Genomic DNA, 24,629 nt, shown 5'->3' on the forward strand with positions numbered 1-24,629 from the left:
CTGTTACTGGTTCTAGGGGCACTCTAGAGTCTGTTACTGGTTCTAGGGGCACTCTAGAGTCTGTTACCGGTTCTAGGGGCACTCTAGAGTCTGTTACCGGTTCTAGGGGCACTCTAGAGTCTGTTACCAGTTCTAGGGGCACTCTAGAGTCTGTTACTCGTTCTAGGGGCACTCTAGAGTCTGTTACTGGTTCTAGGGGCACTCTAGAGCCTGTTACTGGTTCTAGGGGCACTCTAGAGACTGTTATTGATTCTAGGGGCACTCTAGAGTCTGTTACTGATTCTAGGGGCACTCTAGAGACTGTTACTGATTCTAGGGGCACTCTAGAGACTGTTACTGATTCTAGGGGCACTCTAGAGTCTGTTACTGGTTCTAGGGGCACTCTAGAGTCTGTTACTGGTTCTAGAGGCACTCTAGAGTCTGTTACTGGTTCTAGAGGCACTCTAGAGTCTGTTACTGGTTCTAGGGGCACTCTAGAGTCTGTTACTGGTTCTAGGGGCAATCTCTAGAACAGGTACATTCTACCAGATAGCACTGTTTATGGGGCTCCCTTTAGCTGCCTCCGTCATTCGGTAGCACTATGCATGGCATAGATTACACAGGCACTCCCGTTGGCATACACTGATAGACGTGAAGTTTCCGTGAAGTGCCCGGTGTACATTAGGGAGTGGGGCTTGTCCGGGGCAGGCAGGGCTCCGGGTGTACACGGAGGGTAGGGTTGCACTAGGGCACAGGCTCCTCCATTGCTGCAGCACAAACAGGATGACGATCTCACCTCAGCGCCACAACATTCAGAACCAGAACCGCAAGGACAACACTCTGCCCGCTCTTCCGTTACTTTCCTGCAGCAACAACAGCTCCACGGTTACCGGCCCCGCCTCCCGCCGTCACCCGGGCAACCCGGCAGCCAATCGGCTTAGAGAGGGGTAGGCGGGCGCCATTCGTACGGAGGATGTGGCACGGCAGGGCATGCGGAAGTGGCTGGGCTCTGGGTACAGGGACTGTGGGGATGCTCGGGCTCCGCTATGGTCATTGTGTGCGCTATATGGGGGAATCCTACAAGCTGTGCCTGAAAATACGTTTACACTCAGGCGGCATCGGAGCGGCAGATCTGCGATAACACTAACCAATAATGACCCGAGCTACCCAAATGACACCTATACCCACAGTGTCTGGGAAAATACAATACAGAATATGGGGCTCATGGTCACGGATATTTAACCAATATACTATTTATTGTGTAGAAAAATATGTCAACACACACATATATATATATATATATATATATATATATATATATACAGTATATATAGCTGAGTACCCAGCATTGCCCAGTTTTTCCTTTTCAATCCGTTTTTCTAAAGAAAACCGTATGGCAAAAAAACGATGGAACAGTATGGGAAAAAGTAAACCATATGCGTTTTTAAACTGTTATACTGTTTTTAAAAGTGCATTCAGTTCCTTCCGTTTTTATTTAAAAAAAAAATTTTTTTTTATAATTTTGTCCATTTTTAATGGGAGGGGTGTTTGGTGGGGACTTTAGGATGCAAATGCGCATGTGCAAAGTAAAAACCGTATACACTTTCCCGTATGGAACCGTATACATGTGCGTTTCCCATTGACGTCCATGTTAAAAAAAAACGTATGCAGTTGCAGTACGGTTTTTAACCTGTTCAGGACCCATGGCGTAACGTTACGTCATGAGTCCGCTGCTGATCTTTAACGCGGGGCCGGGACCCGTGGCCTAGCGCGTGGCATTGATCGTGGTGCCGCGCTATTAACCCTTTAGACGTGGCGTTCAAAGTTGAACGCCGTGTCTAAAGTGAAAGCATGCCGGTTAGCTCAGGGAGCTGTTCGGGATAGCCGCGGCAAAATCAGGGCATCCCGAACAGCTTACAAGACAGCTGGAGGGCCCCTACCTGCCTCCTCGCTGTCCGATCACCGAATGACTGCTCAGTGCCTGAGATCCAGACATGAGAAGTCAAGCGGCAGAATCATTGATCACTGGTTTCCTATGAGAAACCATTGATCAATGTAAAAGATCAGTGTGGGCAGTGTTATAGGTCCCTATGGGAGCTATAATACTGCAAAAAAAAGTGAATAAAGATCATTTAACCCCTCCCCTATTAAAAGTTTGAATCACCCCCCCTTTTCCCATAAAAAAAAAAAAGTGTAAATAAAAATAAACATATATGGTATGTGGAAATTATAAAAATATATTGTTAATTAATTAATGGCGTACGCGCCAAAAAATTCCAAAGTCAATAAGTCCTATCAATGCAAAAATGGTACCGCTAAAAACTTCAGATCACTGCGCAAAAAATTAGCCCTCATACCGCCCCATAAGCGGAAAAATAAAAAAGTTATAGGGGTCAGAAGATGACAATTTTAAACGTATTAATTTTACTGCATGTAGTTATGATTTTTTCCAGAAGTACGACAAAGTCAAACCTATATAAGTAGGGTATCATTTTAATCGTATGGACCTACAGAATAAAGATAAGGTGTTATTTTTAGCGAAAAATTTGCTACGTAGAAACGTAAGCCCCCAAAAGTTACAAAATGACGGGGTTTTTTTTCAATTTTGTCTCACAATGATTTATTTATTTTTTTTATATTCAAAATGCTTTTATTGAATCCAAACAGGTCATAACATACCATATACATAACATAGCCAATGCACTTAAGGAACTCTAAATCGGCAGACAAAATTCAGAATATTGAGTGACTTGGGCATGAGTCCGGTACAACAGACATATATGTAAATTGTAGGTTCAGAGCATCAAATCACTATTTGGCATTAAGTGGTGCACATTACCGAATAATATAGATAAAGAAAACTGTGGCATTGTCAAGAAATTGTCAGGTCAAGAAAGCAAAACAAACAGAAACATCTAATCGTAAAAAGAGGAAAAAGGAGAGGTAGGATAACGTAGAATGAGGGAGGGAATAGACGGAGCAAGGGAGAGAAAGAGTAGGGAAGGTGGGGCTATCGCCCCTTCAACTAACCTGTCCATCGGCGGCCGCCTCCAGGCCGCCACGCCCACACAAGCAACATCAGAGGTCACTGCAAATGAACACATCAGGTCGAAGCCGCACAGGTTAAGGTGGAGGCTGGAGAAGGGGTGTCATACTCAAACACCAAAACTATTGCAAGAGGAAGGACGGGGAGTCTATATAGGATAGCCACGGCAACCAGATCGCCGTATATTTAGCCTGTCGGCCATACGAATCCGCTATCAATTCCTCCATTCTGCAGATGAACAGGACCTCCTTGTACCAGTCCGAGACAGTGGGTGGAAGCGTGTCTTTCCAACGCCTGGGAATCACTGTTCTCGCTGCCACTAGAAGAAAGTGGGCCAAAATTTTAGAGGGAGTTTTCCTGGACACCGGCAGAATGGACAAGAGGACTTTAGCTTCGTTAGGGTAAGCCACACCAGCAATCGAATGTATTTCAGAAATCACTCGGGTCCAGAAGGGGGCCAGTGATGGGCACGACCACCAGATATGCAGCATGATGCCTCGAGCCCCCCCACATCGCCAGCAGGCCTCAGATACTGAGGGGTAGATTCTATGCAAAACTGAGGGCACTCTGTACCACTGGGACAAGATTTTATAAGTGGTCTCTTGGGCTCGGCAAGAGATAGACATCTTGTGGCGCAATCTAAAGGCCGCTGACCATTCTGACGGAGCAAACTTAGTGCATAGTTCCAACTCCCAAGCCCCCACAAACGTAGGCAGAGTTTGCTCTGCTTCTTCTAGGAGTAATCCATATATCTGAGAAACAGTTCGTGTGGTCGGGGAGGAGAAAGCACACAATTCCTCAAATGGGAGAAGGGGTCTATTCAGTAGTTGCCAGCCCGTAGTGTCTACGAAATGTTTAAGCTGGAGGTATTGCATGTACAGTGCTGGCGTGCAGAGGTGCTCAGGCACCAAAGCCGTGTAGGGGCGAAGCATCGAACCCTCAAGGAATCCCCTGATCAGCAGAGTGGGAGGTTCCGAAACGTCCAAAAAAGAGGAGCGGGAAAGGCCAGGAGGAAAGAGAGGGTTACCCAGGAGGGGGGTGAGGGGTCAGTCTTGGGAAAAAATAGACCTATGAGACAGACTTCGTTGGAAAAATGTGATCAGTTCCCCTATGACCCATGGGAAGGTAGACCGCCTAACACCTGTCAGAGCATGTGGGGGCAACCATGGTAGGGCTCGGAAAGCCCTGGTCTCGTCGATGAGCTCTACCTCCGTCCATCTCCTGGTAGGGGAGCCGTACAGGAAATCCAGGAATCTGGTCAGAGAGGCAGCCATATAGTAGGCTTTGCAGTCAGGGACTGCCAACTAGGGATCGACCGATTATCGGTATGGCCGATATTATCGGCCGATAATCACGATTTTGGGCATTATCGGTATCGGCAATTATCTTGCCCATAATGCCCCGCACCGCGACCGCCACCCCCTCGACCCGCCGCACCGCACCCCCGACCCACGTCGCACCCCCCACCGTGATGCTAGGCGGTATACCGGTATGGATTTTTTCCCATACCGCTATACCGATCGGGCCCCTCCCCCACCCTCCGAGTCAATAAAAAAATTAAACTTACCCGTAATGGGGGTGGTCCAGGCCATCCTTCCTTCATGTAGTGTCCGGCGGCGTCGCTGCGCACGGGCGTCACTGCGCAGCGACGTCTATGCAGTGTACTAGGCCTGCCCGGAGTGGAGAAGATGACCGCAGGAGAAGGACAGCCCGGACCGGACCACCCTCCACCCGGAACGCCCCCGGACACTACAGGAACGATGGATGGATGGCCCGGACCACCCTGACAGGTAGGGGAGAGAAGCGGGTGGCGGCGGCGGTCTATGGCCCCACAAAAGCCACTGCAGATCATTGATTTAAAGCGCCCGCTTTAAATCAATGATCTGCAGCGGTGTCGCAGGGGGTTAAATAGCCGATAACTTATACCGGAATATCGGTATAAGTTATCGGCTATCGGCCCTTACCTGCACCGATTATCGGTATCGGCCCTAAAAAACCGACATCGGTCGATCCCTACTGCCAACCCCCCCCGATTGCTTCCGAATGAGTAAAACCGCCCTAGAAATCCTGGACAGCCTCCACGCCCAGATAAACAAGCGGAACAGTTTGTCTAGTCTGCGAAAGAAAGCGGGTGGGACGCATACCGGTACCGTCTGGAAAAGGTAAATGAGTCTGGGTAACATATTCATTTTCAGTATTCCTATCCTGCCCATCCATGAAAACAACCCAGATGACCATTTTGTTAAGTCCCCTTCTAAAGTGCGTAACAGAGGCAGGTAATTCAGACTATACCACTCTTGAGGGTCCACTGGGACCTGTATGCCCAAATACTTGATCGAGCCCGTGGCCCAGCGAAACGAGTATTTCCTTTTCAGTCATGACACTTCAGAGGCAGAGAGGGTGAGATTTAGAGCGACACTTTTGGACATGTTAATCCTATGGTTACTGAAGTCCGAGAAACGGCTCAAGACACTCATGACCACGGGCAAAGAGGTGTGGAGAGAGGAGATATAGAGGAGCAGGTCATCCGCAAAGGCCGTGCAGAGGTGCACACTACCATCCCGGGAGAACCCCTGGATATGGGGGTCAGATCTGAGAGTGATCAGGAGATGCTCCATACAAAGAAAATATAAAAGCGGGGAGAGCGGACTCCCCTGTCTCGTTCCGTTGCGGATGGTGATCGGGGAGGAAAGAGAACCATTTACTCTGATTCTAGCCTGCGGGTCCCTGTCTAAGGCCAAAATTCTACCCAACATGTTCGGGCCCAGTCCTATCTGTCTCAATGATGCCTCCATGAACCTCCAGTCCACCCGATCAAAGGCCTTCTCGGCGTCAAGGGACGAGAGCATCAGTGGTTGTTTGGTTGCCACACCTCGATGTACAATAGAGTAGGCCCGCACAGTGTTATCCCGAGCCTCTCTAGTTCTGATGAAACCTGATTGATCGGGGTGGACCAGAGGGCCAAGGATGGACGCCATACGGTCCGCCAATATCTTTACGAACTACTTTGTGTCTGCATTAAGGAGGGCTATAGGCCTATAACTCTATCATGAATTCGGGTCCCGCCCTTCCTTGGGGATAACAGTTATAATAGCGCCCAGAGACGCCGCCGGGAAACCGACCTTGGGGGAGATGGAATTAAAGGTTCTACACAGGAAAGGGAGGAGGAAATCTTTCAGTGACTTAAAGAATTTGTGCCTATAGCCATCTGGGCCCGGACTCTTACCCGACTTCAGCTGTGAGATGGCATGAGATATTTCCTCCTCTGTAAAGGGGGCATCCAAAAAGTCTATATCTCCCTCTGGGAGTCGGGAGAGAGCGGTTTGCTGAATATAGTCAACAAGGGCACCATTCGGGGAGGGTGCAGAGTTATCCTTGGTCTGGGTAGGGAGATTATATAACTCAGAGTAATATGTCTCAAATGCCGTCAGAATCTCATCAGTGAGATGAGTCTTCCTACCATCTCGGGCAGTGATAGACGGGACGTACAACGACGCCCTCCTCTCTCTGAGAGCTTGGGCCAGGTATTTCCTGGGCTTGTTGCCCCATTCATAAAACGCCCTTGAACAGCACTGGCGAAACTGTTTATATGAATCGTTCAACAAGGCACAAATGTCATGTCGCGTCCTAATGAGATCCCTCAGCATGGCTTCTTGTAATGAGCGTTTATGTAAAGCCTCCAATCTAGAGAGCTGAACATAAAGGCCCTGCAATTTGACTGCCTTTTCACGTTTGAGACGGGTACCATGACTAATCAGGACCCCTCGGATCACACATTTGAGCACCTCCCATTGTGCAGGTAAGGGCATTTGGTCAGAAGCATGCACAGCAAGGAAATCAGTCTCAGCTTTCCTCAAATCCGCCAAACACACAGTGTCAAGGAGTAGGGACTCATTAAGACGCCACATGAACTGTGGTCTACACAGAGAAGGCATAGAGAGCGTGCAGTAAACTGGTGCATGGTCCGACAGAAACAAGTGACCAATTTGTGTGGAGGAAAGACTTGATAAGTAAAAGTGTGTGAGGAAAATATAATCAAGTTGGCTATACGTTCTATGAGGGCTAGAAAAATGTGTGTAGTCCCTGTCCCCCGGATGTTGGAGATGCCACACATCGCACAGTTGTAGAGAATGCAGCAGTTTCCTGAGTCTGCTCAGTTGTCGGTAAGAGATAGCAGTGCTTTATGTCGATGTGTCCAACACAGGCTGGAGAGGGAGATTAAGGTCCCCACCCACTGACAGCATACCCTGGGCGAAAGTCTTCCAAGGCTTTCAGAAGGAATGGTACCTGGGAGGTGTTGGGTGCATAAATGGATGCCACTGTCACCACCTGGTCTAGAACAGCACCCTTAACAAATAAATAGCGAGCCTCCGGGTCCACCTTCACTGCTTGCGCATCAATAGGGAGCGATCGATGAAAGCCGATAGAGACTCCCTTGGAACGTGCGTCGGGATTAGGGCTGTGAGCCCAGGTGGTAAAGTACCGCACCAACCTGTCCGGGACATGGCCTTCTTTAAAATGGGTCTCTTGCAAACATAAGATCTTAACTTTCTGTTTATGCATGTGATAAAGAATCTGAGACCTCTTCTCCGGCACATTAAACCCCTGCATGTTTAACCCCTTAACGACGCAGGACGTATATTTACGTCCTGCGCCGGCTCCCGTGATATGAAGCGGGGTCGCAGCGCAACCCCGCATCACATCGCATCGGTCCCGGCGCTCATCAACGGCCGGGACCCACGGCTAATACCACACATCGCCGATCGCGGCAATGTGCGGTATTAACCCTTTAGAAGCGGCGGTCAAAGCTGACCGCCGCTTCTAAAGTGAAAGTGAAACTATCCCGGCTAGTCAGTCGGGCTGTTCGGGACCGCCGCTGTGAAATCGCTGCGTCCCCAACAGCGAGCAGGACGCCGGGAGGGCTCTTACCTGCCTCTTCGGCGTCCGATCCCCGAATGGCTGCTCCGTGCCTGAGATAGCACCCATGGCAGTGATCTCTGCATAGAATAAAAGTATGCATTGTTATAGCCCTCTATGAGGGCTATAACACTGCAAAAAAAAAAAAAAAAAAGTGTAATAAAAAATTAAACATGTAAATAAAAACAAATATAAACATATGTGGTATCGCCGCGTGCGTAAATGTCCGAACTATAAAACAATATCATTAAATAAACCGCATGGTCAATGGCGTACGCGCAAAAAAATTCCAAAGTCCAAAATAGCAAATTTTTTGTCACTTTTCAAACCATTCAAAAATGAATAAAAAGTGATCAAAAAGTCCGATCAAAACAAAAATGGTACCGATAAAAACTTCAGATCACGGGGCAAAAAATTAGCCCTCCTACCTTCCCGTCCCCATAAAAATAAAAAGTTATAGGGTTCAGAAAATGACAATTTTAAACATATAAATTTTACTGCTTCTAGTTATGATTTTTTTCAGAAGTACGACAAAATCAAAAGTATACACGTAGGGTATCATTTTAACCATATGGACCTACAGAATAAAGATAAGGTGTCATATTTACCGAAAAATGTACTGCGTAAAAACGGAAGCCCCCAAAAGTGACAAAATAGTGTTTTTTCTTCAATTTTGTCGCACAATTGTAATTTTTTTTGTTTCGCTGTACATTTTTGGGTAAAATGACTTATGTCATTACAAAGTAGAATTGGTGGCGCAAAAAATAAGCTGTTGCATAGAATTATAGGTGAAAAACTGAATAGAGTTATAATTTTTTTAAAGTAAGGAGGAAAAATTGAAAAGGAAAAAACGGAAAAACCCTGAGTCCTTAAGGGGTTAAAGTGGCAACTTTTACCTCCGCCATCCTACAGCCGCTGGTAGTCCAGACAAGGGGAGGTGATGTGGACGGGGCGGGACACTCAAGGCGACCACCAAGGAACAGGCACCTAAAAGAAAGAAAGGAGAGAGAAAAGTTAATAAATAAACAACAAGGAGAGATAACGGGTTAGTAGAGCTATAAGGAGGGACAAAAGCAAGAATCACTTGCGCTAGGATATTAGTGGCAGTATCTAACGGCTGGGGGGGAAGAAGAGGAAAAAGGGGGGGAAGGAGGAAGGGGAGGGGAAAGGAGTAAGGGGGGGAGGGAGGGGAAGGGGGGGTGGGGGGAGAGAGAGGGGTAAGGGGGGGGGGGAGAGAGAGGGGTAAGGGGGGGGCGAAGAGGAGGAAGGGGGAGACTGTTCCCACGAACCACCAATAGACAATGGATAGGCTTCAGGGAGCAGTGATATACTGTATTAAGGCACTCTAGGCAACGTCTCTATATGTATCAGGGTTCCATTGAGGGGCCAGCTGAGCCGCGTCTCGGTCTTCTCTGGCGTTGCGGCATTGGCCATCCTGGGTTAGGGCGTCTGACTGGAGGGCGCTGTGAAGCCGTGTGGGGGTGCAAAAGGGTGCTTTAAAAAGTCGGCCCATTCCGGCAGCTGCATAGGTGGGAGACCCAGTTCGGTAAGAAAATGTGGCAGTTCCTCTGGGACACGGAGTGATGCAGTCAGGTCTTCGTTGTTAACATGCAATGCGAAGGGAAAACCCCAGCGATATGGGATATTTCTCTCCTGAAGGACGCGGAGCAGGCGTCGGAGCAAAGCACGTTGCCGGAGAGTCCTTCTAGATAGGTCAGGGTACAGGTGCAAGGATAGCCCCATCAAAGTTTATTTCACCCCTCTGTCTCACTTTATGCATAATCTGCTCCTTCAGCACGTATCTGTGGACCCTACAGATTACATCGCGTGGTCGGGTTGAGTCAGAACTGGGAGCCCTCAGGGCTCTGTGTACTCTGTCCAATTCAATCAAGGACTCAGGTTAGCGACTAAGCAACATATTAAAGATGCCTGTGACAGTAGGCAGGAGGTCCTGAGAGCGAGTTGCTTCAGGCAAGCCGCAAATACGTATATTATTTCTACGGCTGCGGTTCTCAATATCTTCAAGATGATCCGCAAGAGCATGGTTAGTTGTCGACTGGGCCGCCGCGGCCATCTGTAGGTCTCTCAGATAATCCAGGACAGTAGTTTGAAAGTCCTCCAGAGCCCTAACTTTACCCTGCAACTCAGCGACATCGTTTTTAACAGGTTGAAGGTCCTGAAGCCAAACATGCTTTAAATCAAGGGCCATCGCTGACATGTCAGACTTGGTTGGCAGAAGTGATAACAGGGCCTGCAATTCGGGGTGACCTTTCAGCAGTTCCACCACCTGGGCTGGGGGCAGGAGAGATGAGGCAAGGGGGTCACCCTCCACCATCGCCAGGTGGGCTTGGCCGGAGACTGGGATGAGAGCTGCCTTATGCATTTCAGGAGTCAACAACAGGATTCAGCAGGGCCTTGGCAGTAACGGCACCCTGTTGTCCCAGGGCTGGTATAGGGCTGGAGTCCCAGGACCCCTCGGACAGTGGGCTATGGGGCTCCAGGGCAGGAGGGGGGGCATCCAGAGGTCTGTCAACTGTGTCAAGGGGCCAGTCCCGTGAACTGGGAAGGGGGCCAGAGCCAGCGGGGATTTCCTGGCTTCCAAATATGGAGGGGGACTCCTATAGATGGCGAGCGCGCCACAGCCTCCACTATTCCAGGTGAGGGGGGGGGGTGCCATGTGGTATCCGTGCACAGTCCCGTTCTCAACCACCGTGGTCTCCTCGGCACTCCTCTCTCCACACTCCGCGAGCAGCGCAAGTGAAGAGGGCTATCAGCAGTGATCTCCGTTGGTGTGGCCGGGAGCCGGTGAGGATCTGCACAGCGCGCACTAAGTACGCGCCTCTTCGCGGCCCACGGGCGGCCGTCCCTGTGAGAGAGCCGCCTCCTCCTCCCGCCTGGCAGCTGTCTGCGGCTGTTCTCTGGCATCCGGAGTCCGGGTCGGAAGATCCATGAGGGCCTGTAGCTGCGATCCACGGCCCGAGCTCCCGGACACAGCAGCGCTCCTGCGCGTCACTGCTGCGAGGACTCCCGCGCCATCTTGGACTGACCAGGCGTGGGGTCCTCGGCGTGTGTGAGCCCAAAGAGCGGGCTAAAAAAGTTTGAAATGGGGTTTGTAGGCTGCGGGGAGCTCCCTCTGAGTCTCTTGGTTCTGCCTGTGCGTTTGGGTGGCATGAGATCAGCAAAATCCCCGCTATTTAGGGCCGTAGGAGCGGAGCTCAGCAAATGTGCGTCTGTCTTCTTCACATGTCAGGCCACACCCCCCATCTCACAATGATTTTTTTTCTGTTTCGCCATAGATTTTTGGGCAAAATGACTGACGTCATTACAAAGTAGAATTGGTGGCGCAAAAATAAGCCATCATATGGATTTTTAGATGCAAAATTGAAAGAGTTATGATTTTTTCAAGGCAAGGAGGAAAAAACGAAAATGCAAAAACGGAAAAACCCCAGGTCCTTAAGGGGTTAAACCGGGGTCAAAAACGTCAACTGCAACCGCATACGTTTTTTTTACATGGACGTCAGTAGGAAAGGCACATGTATACAGTTCCATACGGGAAACCGTATACGGTTTTCACTTTGCACATGCGCATTTGCATCCTAAAGTCCCCACCCAACACCCCTCCCATTAAAAATGGACAAAATTATCAAAAACTTATGTTTTTTTATTTTTTTTATTTTTTTTTTATAAAAACGGACGGAACTGTATGCACTTCTAAAAACAGTATACAGTTTAAAAATGCATACGGTTTACTTTTTCCCATACTGTTCCATCCGTTTTTTTGCCATACGGTTTTCTTTAGAAAAACGTATTGAAAACAGTATGGCAAAAATGTGATGGGAACCCAGCCTAACCTGTCCATCCGGGGAATTAAGAATTAGTACAAGATATCTCTGTGCTCCAAGGTGGACTCTGGGAGATTGCGTTCTAGTATCAAAACATTCCTGTTTCTACTGGATGTTATATGGGGGATTGCGATAATTCCTGTTTAGCTATAGATCCCTGTTTCTGGTCCATGGACTTGGAGTCTATTGGATGTTCTGGGGGATTATGCTATATTCCTGTCTGTTCCTATAGTCTGTTGACTTATCCGTTTTCCTGGTTGGTGTTTTGAACTCTATTTGTTATTAGTTCTTGTATTCTGATCTCTTGAGTTTTGTACATGTCTACTTATCTATAGTGACCTCTGTTAATGACCACAGATCTATAGAGACCTCTGTTCATGACCACTGAGTCCTCTGTTCATGTCCGACGATCTTTAGTGTCCTCTGTTGATGTCCGCTGATGGTGTCCTCTGTGCTGCTCCCTGATCTGTGTCCTCTGAACTTATATACTATAGAGTTGTATTTTCCTGTTCGTTTTCTGGTTGGTGACTGACTATTTATTAGTGTGTGTTTTTATTATACCCCAGCACTTTAGTTCAGGGAGGGACCATCGCCCAGTTGTCGATTTACCGTATAGGGTTTAACCCAGTGTATTAGGTTTAGTGTAAGTGAACAGGCTGACAGTTTTCCTTTATATAGACACTGCATATATATATATATATATATATATATATATATATATATATATATAGGAGCTGCAGCAGGATATGTTTAAATGTCTTTGACAATTGCGAAGCCTGAGAGTAGCCACACGACTAATGCAATTAGGAGTCTGAATATTGCAAGCCCAATATAAGTCAATGGAACTTTGGCCATTCACACTCCTGAAGGCATCAATTTGGGGGCAAGTTATGTCCTACGAGATTCTATGTGACTTTTAAAACTATCATGCTGCAGATCATTGTGATAGCTACTCTAATAATCACCTCTTGTATCCCAGCAACCTCCTGCCCTAGAGAAAAAAAAATATCTATCTATCTATCTATCTTACTAATAATGTCTTGTAGGAAAGAGCAATTGGTAAATCTCTAACCACATCTTCTTTGTGTGGGCATTGTCGGCATACTTTGGGTTGGTTATATCCCATGACAAAGTCCTTTCTTGGACATAATTAAAGGGGTACTACCGTGCTGACAACTTATCCCCTATCTAAAGGATAGGGGATAAGTTGCGCCTGATCGTGCGGGGTCCTGCCCCTTGGGACCCCCGCGATCTCGCACGCAGCACCCCGCTGTCATCAGGCCCTGGAGCGAACATCTCTCTGGGTCTGATGACTGCCGATCACGGGGCCGGAGTATTGTGACATCATGGCTCCGCCTCCATGTGACGTCACTCTCCACCCCTCAATGTAAGTCTATGGCAGGGGGCGAGACAGCTGTGCATTTGGGGTTGAGCATCTCCAGCCATTTTAGATCACGTCTTTGTTGTTGCCGGACATGAGATCACGGGGGGTCGCAGTGGCCGGAGCACCCACTATCTCCTGTCTGGCACCCACGTTAACCTCAAAACAAAGCAAACTACGCTACGTGCAGGATTAGTAGTCGTGACACCACTTGCATTCATGACTATGGTTGAGCCAGAGATACCCGAATGCTGTATACGCACATATATACATCCATGAATGGAGAGGGCATGTCGGCCCCAGCCTGCTGAAGCCTAGCACTGCTGTTATTCCGACCCCTTGCAATCAGACAGGGATAAGGGATACGATGTCTAGCAACAGAGTATCCCTTTACATAAAGTACACATACACAGGTATACTGTACTTACCTTTTCCTGACTTTTGCCTTAGGAAGAAGATTGTTTAGCAGTTTGTTTTAGCGTGTGGGTTGTTCCAGTAGTGGTCCAAATGAATATCCAAACCAAAATTTCAAAATATGGTTCATATTTAATATTGTCAGTTTAAAATTTTACCTGGCTACCTTCACTCTGGGTTGAAGCTTCTGTTTCACAAAATGCTTCTAATTCTGGCTAGAAATTAAAATCATAGAACACTAAAATTGAACTTTTAGAGGGATGTGCAGTCTGCATTGTTTCCCACCCAGGGTGCCTACAGCTGTTTCACAAGTAAAATTCCCAGCTTGACCTGCCAGGCAAAGACTGTCAGGCCATGCTGGGAATTCTAGTTTCAAACCAGCTAGAAGGCACCCACGTTTGGAAACCCACGTCTATTGAGCAACCCGAATGTGTGCCTTCTGTTAGAAACGAAAATTAATCAACTTACTGAAAATTGTTGGGGTTCCGGAACAGTTTCAGGACTGGGAGACTGTTGGAGACAAAAAGATTATAAGTATTCCATCTCTGGCTATTCATGTACTGTTGTTGACCTTAATGGGCTATGAAACTAAAGCAATACATACACCGCCAAGAGTCCTCCGTCAAGAGTCCTTCCTCAGCAGAAGACATCATGCAACCTATGTATGAGTAGCGTATATACATTTTTGTAAAATAATAAAATTTAAAAGATAGCTATCGATCTCTAAAAAATGTTTTTTATTTTTAAAAATATTTGTTGTTTGAAAAATCTATATTTTTTTCTTCAAACATGTGTCAAAGTGCCAAACATGCATAGAATGTTTAAAAAAAACACCAAGGAAGGCACTCCCATTTTGCCCCACAATTATCAAATGGTACCCCTTTAGCGAGCACATAGCACTACCAGACATTGCAGGGTTAACATAACTGAATGTGCAAGCACCCCCACTTTATGCCACAATAAAAAAGATTGCACCCCTTCAGTAAGCACATGGCATTACCAGACACTGCATGGTTAACCAAACTGAATATGCATGGACCACCATTTTGTAACACACTTAAAACATTGCACCCTTTAAGCAAGTACATGGCACTACCATACCTTGTAGGGTTAACATAACTGAAGGTGAATGTACTCCCATTTTGCGCCACACTTTAAACATTGCTCACGTTTGGCAAGCATATGGCACTACCAGACATTGCAGTGTTAAAATAACTGAATGTGCAAGCACCCCCACTTTATGCCACAATAAAAAGATTTCACCCCTTAAAGGGGTACTCCGCTGCTCAGCGGAACTGGAGCCGGGAGCTTGTAATGTCATAGCCCCGCCCCCTCGTGACATCACGCCCCGCTGCCTCCTCAATGCAAGTTTATGGGAGGGGGCGGTCATGCCCCCTCCCATATACTTGCATTGAGGAGGCGGTGGGGCGTGATATCATGAGGGGGGGTCTATGACATCACAAGCTCCTGGCGCCGGCTCCAGGAACAGTTTGTTCCAAACGCTAAGCAGCGGAGTACCCCTTTAAGCAAGCACATGGCACTACCAAACATTGTATGGTTAACCAAACTGAATGTGCATACACCACAGTAGAAACAATGCACCCCTTAAAGGGGTAGTCCAGTGGTGAAAAACTTTTCCCCTATCCTAAGGATAGGGGATAAGTTTGAGATTGCGGGGGGGTCCGACCGCTGGGGCCCCCTGCGATCTCTCTGTACGGGGGCCAGGCTCTCCGGCCAGATAGGGGGTGTCGACCACCGCACGAAGCGGCGTCCGACACGCCCCCTCAATACATCTCTATGGCAGAGCCGGAGATTGCCGAAGGCAGCACTCCGGCTCTGCCATAGAGTTGAATTGAGGGGGCGTGTCGTACGCCGCTTCGTGCGGAGGTCGACACGCCCCCTCCCCGCGGGCTGTCATGGCTCCGTACAGGAGATCGCGGGGGGCCCCAGCGGTCGGACCCCCCGCGATCTGCAACTTATCCCCTATCCTTAGGATAGGGGATAAGTTGTTCACCACTGGATATCTCCTTTAAGCAAGCACATGGTACTCCCAGATATTACATGGTTAACATAACTACATGTGCATGCACCCCCACTTTGCACAGTCCTAAAAACATTGCACCCCCATATAGATACTCACTTTATCGGCAAAGTGTACAAGATGGGGTGCGGGGTGCATTAAATGTTCAGATCACCATGGAGATCCTTGACAGACTTTTATAGCAAGTACCAGTGCTTTTCAGCAAAGGTCAACTCTTCTACTGAGCATGTGCAAGACAAAACAGTATACAAAAAACAGTATGCCACTGCGGACACATACGGTTTGCATTGACTGCAATGTTAACAAAAACAGTATGTGGAACATATATACGGCTTTGAAACAGGACACAAATCTGTAGTTGACTATGGTTTGCTGTCCGGGGAAAAAACCCTACGAACACAAAACCGTACATGGTGTAAAGTCAATGTATACGTTTTTCGATATGGGGCCATACGGTTTTCACATATAAAACTATGTACGGGAACCGAGTAACAAAATCATGATGTGAATGCAGCCTAACTTACAGGTATACATCTGTACTCTACTGCCCTCTGGTGGATTGGAATCATTATTGCTGCTTCATACCCCTGTTTTGGCATATGGATAGACATCATGCATAGAGTGGGACCTGGATCTACATTCTTATCAGAGACAACCCCTTTAACACTTTCCTGCAGATTGTAATTGCATAACATCAATTCATATTACATAGATTATTGTATGGAATCATGATAATTCTATTTCCCTTACATGTTTAGCTTATATTATACCAAAATTGGGCTGCTAATTCTTTTAAAGAACTTTCGTTGTATTTCACTTGCAAACAGTTTTCAATTAAATATTCAGCATTCATATTCACGATGCTCTAATGCCAGAATCAATATGTATATAAAATAATATTCTTAGTATGGATATAATCAATTCGGATTATTTCTATAGCTTCTCCAGACTTATAAACTGGTGCATGGTGCCATCCGCAAGCTGACATGATGAATTTTTAATGTGAATTTAATCTAATAATTTTATTTGGCTGCTTGACTGTTATTCCTGACTCAGGGGGTGTGAGTCTGATTCATGCCTTCCCAGCCTCACGTTTACACCCCCTCAGATTCCTTTTATTTAGGATATTGGGTAGGCATCATATAAACATACAGAGGCCTTGGGGGGGTGCCAAAATATTTTTGCAAGAACAGTTGACGTTTTTGTTGGTACCATTCTGGGGTACATGTGTACTCTGATCACTTTTCATTCATTTTTTAATTAGGTGACATGAATTATACAAAAAACAAACAAAAAAAATTTTTTTTTTAACCGTTCTTTGTGCAGTGTAAATTTACTCTAGAATGTTCTTTCACTAAGCCTATGACCCAGGATTATCAAAGTTGTTTTTACTGTACGGTGAACAACGTTAATTTAAAATGCAAAAAAGGAAGGACAAATAGCTTCATTCCATTTCTACCACAAAAAACGAGTTAATAAAATTAACCAATTAGATACTGTATCTGTACCCCTTCAGGATCTACTCCTGAAGAACATCACAAAGTTAAAGGGGTACTCCGGTGCTTACACATCTTATCCCCTATCCAAAGGATAGGGGATAAGATGCCTGATCGCGGGAGTCCCGCAGCTGGGGACGCCCGTGATCATGCACGCCGCACCCCGTTTGTAATCAGTCCCCGGAGTGTGTTCGCTCTGGGTCTGATTACGGTCGACCGCAGGGCCGGCGGCGTGTGACGTCACGCTCCCCCCATGTGATGTCACACTCCGCCCCTCAATGCAAGCCTACGGGAGGGGGCGTGATAGCTATCACGCCCCCTCCTGTAGGCTTGCATTGAGGGGTGGAGCGTGACGTCACACGGGGGCGTGACGTCACACGCCGCCGGCCCTGCGGTCGCCGGTAATCAGACCCAGAGCGAACACGCTCCGGGGACTGATTACAAACGGAGTGCCGCGTGCATGATCGCGGGCGTCCCCAGCTGCGGGACTCCCGCGATCAGGCATCTTATCCCCTATCCTTTGGATAGGGGATAAGATGTATAAGCACCGGAGTACCCCTTTAATGAATGGTTCCTGGGACTTTTCTTGAGATGATCTCTGTAAAGCGTTCACAGAATGTATAAAATATATAAGTTTTAATGATGTGACACCAGCCCATGGTCTGTATTGCTTGCCAAATGCTGACTCTTTGTTCTCCAGTAATTCAGAAATATTATTTTTTGCATGTATTCTGATTTTTTTCATATGTTTTTGTCATTTAACTAATAGTGCTCAGAACAAGACTATTGCTGCCAAGTGCTACAAACTCATGTAAAGGCAGCTGTGCTTTTTCATCTCTTCCTACCATAACCCATATTTGACTTTAAAAAAGTTTTTACTGTAGCTGTAGGAAGGATTTTGGATAACAGTCTTTAAAGGGAAAGGTAGTTTACTTTCTATATACACTGCTCAAAAAAATAAAGGGAACACTTAAACAACACAATGTAACTCCAAGTCAATCACACTTCTGTGAAATCACACTGTCCACTCAGGAAGCAACACTGATTGACAATCAATTTCACATGCTGTTGTGCAAATGGAACAGACAACAGGTGGAAATTATAGGCAATTAGCAAGACACCCCCAATAAAGGAGTGGTTCTGCAGGTGGTGACCACAGACCACTTCTCAGTTCCTATGCTTCCTGGCTGATGTTTTGGTTACTTTTTAATGCTGGCAGTGCTTTCACTCTAGTGGTAGCATGAGACGGAGTCTACAACCCACACAAGTGGCTCAGGTAGTGCAGCTCATCCAGGATGGCACATCAATGTGAGCTGTGGCAAGAAGGTTTTCTGTGTCTGTCAGCGTAGTGTCCAGAGCATGGAGGCGCTACCAGGAGATGTGGAGGAGGCCTTAGGAGGGTAACAACCCAGCAGCATGAACTCTACCTCCGCCTTTGTGCAAGGAGGAGCAGGAGGAGCACTGCCAGAGCCCTGCAAAATGACCTCCAGCAAGCCACAAATGTGCATGTGTCCACTCAAACAGTCAGAAACAGACTCCATGAGGGTGGTATGAGGGCCCGACGTCCACAGGTGGGGGTTGTGCTTACATCCCAACACCGTGCAGGACGTTTGGCATTTGCCAGAGAACACCAAGATTGGCACATTTGCCACTGGTGCTCTGTGCTCTTCAGCAGGTTCACACAGAGCACATGTGACAGACGTGACAGAGTCTGTAGATGCCCTGGAGAAAGTTCTGCTGCCTGCAACGTTCTCCAGCATGACCGGTTTGGCGGTGGGTCAGTAATGGTGTGGGGTGGTATTTCTTTGGGGGGCCGCACAGCTAACCATGTGCTTGCCAGAGGTGGCCTGACTGTCATTAGATACCGAGATGAGATCCTCAGACCCCTTGTGCGACCATATGCTGGTGCAGTTGGCCCTGGGTTCCTCCTAATGCAAAACAATGCTAAACCTCAATTGGCTGGAGTGTGTCAGCAGTTCCTGCAAGAGGAAGGCATTGATGCTATGGACTGGCCCTCCTGTTCCCCAGACCTGAATCCGATTGAGCACATCTGGGACATCATGTCTTGCTCCATCCACCAACACCATGTTGCACCACAGACTTGGCCTCATCAGGAGCATGCCCAGACATTGTAGAGAGGTCATACGGACACGTGGATGCCACACACTACTGAGCCTCATTTTGACTTGTTTTAACCTCTTAAGGACACAGGGTGTATGGATACGCCCTGCATACCGAGTCCTTAAGGACCGAGGGCGTATCCATATGCCCGTGGGAAATCCGGTCCCCACCGCTAGCCAGTTGGGGACTGGAGCCGGATGCCTGCTGTAATCATTCAGCAGGCACCCTGGCACATCGCCCAGGGGGGTCCTGAGACCCCCCCATGTCGGCGATCGGAGAAAATCGCATGTCAATTCAGCACCACAGACTGTCCAGGAGTTGGCAGATGCTTTAGTCCAGGTCTGGGAAGACACCATCTGCCACCTCAACAGGAGCATGCCCAGGCATTGTAGGGAGGCCATAGGGGAACGTGGAGGCCACACACTACTGAGCCTCATTTTGACCCCTTAACGACTAAGGACGTATATTTACGTCCGTGGCTGGCTCCCGCGATATAACGCGGGGTCACGCGGTGACCCCGCGTCATATCGGGTCGGTCCCGGCATGTATCTGAAGCCGGGGCTAATAGCGTGCGGCAGCGATCGTGGTGCCGCCCGCTATTAACCCTTTAGACACTGCGTTCAAAGTTGAACGCCGCGTCTAAAACTAAAGTGAAAGCTGCCCGGCTGCTCAGTGGGGCTGATCGGGACCACTGCAGTGAAAATGCAGTGTCCCGATCAGCTGGGACACGAGCGGAGGTCCTCTTACCTGCCTCCGCTGTGTCCCTTCGGCGATTGATTGCTCCAAGCCTGAGATGCAGGCTTGAGCAATCAACCGCCGATAACACTGATCACGGCAAAGCTATAGCTTTGCAGTGAACAGTGCTGGCAATCAGTGTGTACAGTGTTATAGGTCCCTATGGGAGCTATAACACTGCAAAACAAAAGTGTCCAAAAAAAAACCCATGTAAATAAAAATAAATATAAACATATGTGGTATCGCCGTGTGCGCAAATGTCCGAACTATAAAAATATATCATTTATTAAACCGCACGGTCAATGGCGTACGCGCAAAAAAATTACAAATTCCAAAAGAACGTATTTTTGGTAGTTTTTTATATCATGAAAAAATTAATAAAAAGCGATCAAAAAGTCCGATCAATATAAAAATGGTACCGCTAAAAACTTCAGATCACGGCACAAAAAAGTGAGCTCTCATACCGCCCCATAAGCAGTAAAATAAAAAAGTTATAGAGGTCAGAAGATGATAATTTTAAACAGATACATTTCCGTGCATGTAGTTATGATTTTTTTCCAGAAGTACGACAAAATCAAACCGATATAAGTAGGGTATCATTTTAACCCCTTAAGGACTTTGCCCTTTTTCACCTTAAGGACTTTTTTGCAATTCTGACCACTGTCACTTTAAACATTAATAACTCTGGAATGCTTATACTAGAAATATTCTACTTTAACATAGTGGTAACATTTTATGGTATCTTGCATCCTTTCTTGTTGAAAAATCCCCAAATTTTATGAAAAAAATGAAAATTTTGCATTTTTCTAACTTTGAAGCTCTCTGCTTGTAAGGAAAATGGATATTCAAAAAAAAAAATTTTTTTGGTTCACATATACAATATGTCTACTTTATGTTTGCATCATAAAATTGACAAGTATTTAATTTTGGAAGACACCAGAGGGCTTCGAAGTTCAGCAGCCATTTTCAAATTTTTCACAAAATTTTCAAACTAGATATTTTTCAGGGACCAATTCACTTTTGAAGTGGATTTGAAGGGTCTTCATATTAGAAATACCCCATAAATGACCCCATTATAAAAACTTCACCCCCCAAAATATTCAAAATGACATTCAGTCAGTGTTTTAACCCTTTAAGTGTTTCACAGGAATAGCAGCAAAGGGAAGGAGAAAATTCAAAATCTTCATTTTTTACACTCGCATATTCTTGTAGACCCAATTTTTTTATTTTTGCAAGTCGTAAAAGGAGAAAATTTTTACTTGTATTTGTAGCCAAATTTCTCTCGAGTAAGCACATACCTCATATGTCTATGTAAAGTGTTCGGCGGGCGCCGTAGAGGGCTCAGAAGGGAAGGAGCGACAAGGGGATTTTGGAGAGAACATTTTTCTGAAATGGTTTTTGGGGGGCATGTCACCTTTAGGAAGCCCCTAGGGGGTCAAAACAGCAAAAGAAAACCACATGGCATACCATTTTGGAAACTAGACCCCTCGGGGAATGTAGTATGGGATAAAGTGAGCCTTAATACCCCACAGGTGTTTCATGACTTTTGCAAATGTAAAAAAAAAAAAAAATTTTCACCTAAAATGCTTGTTTTCCCAAAAATGTAACATTTTTAAAAAGGGTAATAGCAGAAAATACCCCCTAAAATTTGAAGCCCAATTTCTCCCGATTCAGAAAACACCCCATATGGGGGTGAAAAGTGCTCTGCTGGCGCACTACAGGTCTCAGAAGAGGAGTAGTCACATTTGGCTTTTTGGAAGCAAATTTTGCTCTGGGGGCATGCCGCATTTAGGAAGCCCCTATGGTGCCAGGACAGCAAAAAAAAAAAAACACATGGCATACCATTTTGGAAACTAGACCCCTCGGGGAATGTAAAAAGGGGTTAAGTGAACCTTTATACCCCATAGGTGTTTCACAACAAAAAAAAATTTTTTTTTTTACCTAAAATGCTTGTTTTCCCAAAACTTTTACATTTTTAAAAAGGGTAAAAGCAGAAAATACCCCCCAAAATTTGTAACACAATTTTTCCCGAGTACGGCGATACCCCATATGTGACCCTAAACTGTTGCCTTGAAACACGACAGGGCTCCAAAGGGAGAGCGCCGTGCACATTTGAGGCCTAAATTAGGGACTTGCATAGGGGTGGACATAGGGGAATTCTACGCCAGTGATTCCCAAACAGGGTGCCTCCAGCTGTTGTAAAACTCCCAGCATGCCTGGACAGTCAGTGGCTGTCTGGTAATACTGGGAGTAGTTGTTTTGAAACAGCTGGAGGCTCCGTTTTGGAAACAGTGGCGTACCAGATGTTTTTCATTTTTATTGGGGAGGGGGGCTGTGTAGGTGTATATGTATATGTAGTGTTTTTTACTTTTTATTTTATTGTGTGTTAGTGTAGTGTAGTGTTTTTAGGGTACAGTCGCACGGGCGGAGGTTCACAGTTTCTCGCTGGCAGTTTGAGCTGCGGCAGAAAATTTGCTGCAGCTCAAACTTGCAGCCGGATACTTACTGTAAACCTCCGCCCATGTGAGTGTACCCTGTACGTTCACATTGGGGGGGGGAAGCATCCAGCTGTTGCACAACTACAACTCCCAGCATGCGCTGACAGATTGTACATGCTGAGAGTTTTAGTTTTGCAACAGCTGTAGGCACACTGGTTATGTATCACTGAGTTTGTGACCTAACTCAGTGTTTCACAACCAGTGTGCCTCCAGCTGTTGCAAAACTACAACTCCCAGCATGTATGGTGCATGCTGGAAGTTGTAGTTTGCAACAGCTGGAGGCACACCGGTCGTGAAACACTGAGTTAGGTAAAAAAAAAAACTCTGAGTTTCACAACCAGTGTGCCTTCAGCTGTTGCAAAACTACAACTCTCAGCAGTCACCGACAGCCAACGGGCATGCTGGGAGTTGTAGTTATGCAACCAGCAGATGCACCACTACAACTCCCAGCATGCACTTACCTGTTTGTGCAAGCTGGGAGTTGTAGTTATACAAAAGCTGAAGGTACACTTTACATAGAAAAAATGTGCCTCCAGCTGTTGCAAAACCATTAAGTCCCAGCATGCCCATAAGGAAATGCTGGGAGTTGTGGTGGTCTGCCTCCTGCTGTTGCATAACTACAAATCCCAGCATGCCCTTTTTGCATGCTGGGAGCTGTTGCTAAGCAACAGCAGAAGGCTGTCACTCAGCTCCAACTGCTGCTCCACGCCGCCGCTGCAGGTCAGTCCCTCGCCGCCGCCGCTCCTGGAACCCCGATCCCAACATTGACGCCGGGGATCGGGGTCCCCAGCTCCCGGGGTCTTCTTCCCGCACCCGATCACGTCCTCCGGAAGAGGGGCGGAGCGGGTTGCGGGAGTGACACCCGCAGCAGGTGCCTTGATTGGTCGGACGGTAAACCGCCCGACGAATCAGGGCAATCGTGAGGTGGCACCAGTGCCACCTCACCCCTGCTGGCTATGGCTGTTCGGGGCCGTCAGAGACTGGAGACCCGATTGACCCGGAATCGCCGCAGATCGCTGGGCTGAATTGTCCAGCGATCTGCGACCATCGCCGACATGGGGGATCATCATGACCCCCCTGGGCGATATGCAGCAATGCCTGCTGAACGATTTCAGCAGGCATCCGGCTCCGGTCCCCAACCGGCTAGCGGTGGGGACCGGAATTCCCACGAGCGTATGGATACACCCTGCGTCCTTAAGGACTCGGGATGCAGGGCATATCCATACGCCCTGCGTCCTGAAGAGGTTAATCGTATGGATCTACAGAATAAAGATCAGGTGTCATTTTTATTGAAAAATTTACTGCATAGAAACGAAAGCCCCCAAAAGTTACAAAATGGCGTTTTTTTCTTCAATTTCGTCACACAATGATTTTTTTTTCCATTTCGCTGTAGATTTTTGGGTAAAATGACTAATGTCACTACAGAGTAGAATTGGTGGCGCAAAAAATAAGCCATCATATGGATTTTTAGGTGCAAAACTGAAAGGGTTATGATTTTTAAAAGGTAAGGAGGAAAAAACGAAAGTGCATATCCAGACCTCCATGGGTTGATAAATTTGATTTCCATTGATAATTTTTGTGTGATTTTGTTGTCAGCACATTCAACTATGTAAAGACAAAAGTATTTCATACAATTAGTTCATTCATTCAGATCTAGGATGTGTTATCTTAGTGTTCCCTTTATTTTTTTGAGCAGTGTATTACTGTTGCATATTGTTATAACATTTGTGGGCCTAAAACAGTTTTATTTATTAGAAAAATAAAAATATAAGTATAGAGTTCCCCCATTTTTTATTCTCAGCTAGATACCAACCAATCAGCAACAGACTGTTACCAGGTGACTTTTAACAGGGTAAAAAAAAATTGTTTTCAGAGAAATGAAAACATGTAAAAAAAAATGCTGGAAAAGCAGTTGCAGTTTCACACACATATATATATATATATATATATATATATATATATATATATATATATGTGTAAACCAACATTTTACAACAGATTGAAAAAAAAAAAGAAATAAAGAAAAAAAAACACTATTCATTATAAAATACTTTATCTAAACAACAAAAAACATATTTGGTGTTGCTGCATTGGTGAAAACTTGTGCTAAAAACTAACAAAAAATAAATAAATAAATAATGCAACAATGCTTCAATTAA

General features: G+C 46.5%; 1 protein-coding gene across 6 annotated transcripts in view; it reads right to left on the reverse strand.

Moving 5' to 3' along the window:
• The window catches only part of AHI1 (Abelson helper integration site 1), a 248,488-nt gene extending 247,592 nt beyond the window's left edge, over window positions 1–896 (reverse strand). For all 6 annotated transcript variants that reach the window (XR_008891361.1, XM_056566604.1, XM_056566601.1 and 3 more), the window contains exon 1: window positions 776–896. The gene's annotated coding sequence lies outside the window, so the exon portion shown is untranslated. The remainder of the gene's footprint in view (window positions 1–775) is intronic.
• Between the last annotated feature and the right edge of the window lie 23,733 nt (window positions 897–24,629).

This window comes from Hyla sarda, chromosome 3, assembly GCF_029499605.1.
Source record: "Hyla sarda isolate aHylSar1 chromosome 3, aHylSar1.hap1, whole genome shotgun sequence".
Classification (NCBI taxonomy): domain Eukaryota; kingdom Metazoa; phylum Chordata; class Amphibia; order Anura; family Hylidae; genus Hyla; species Hyla sarda.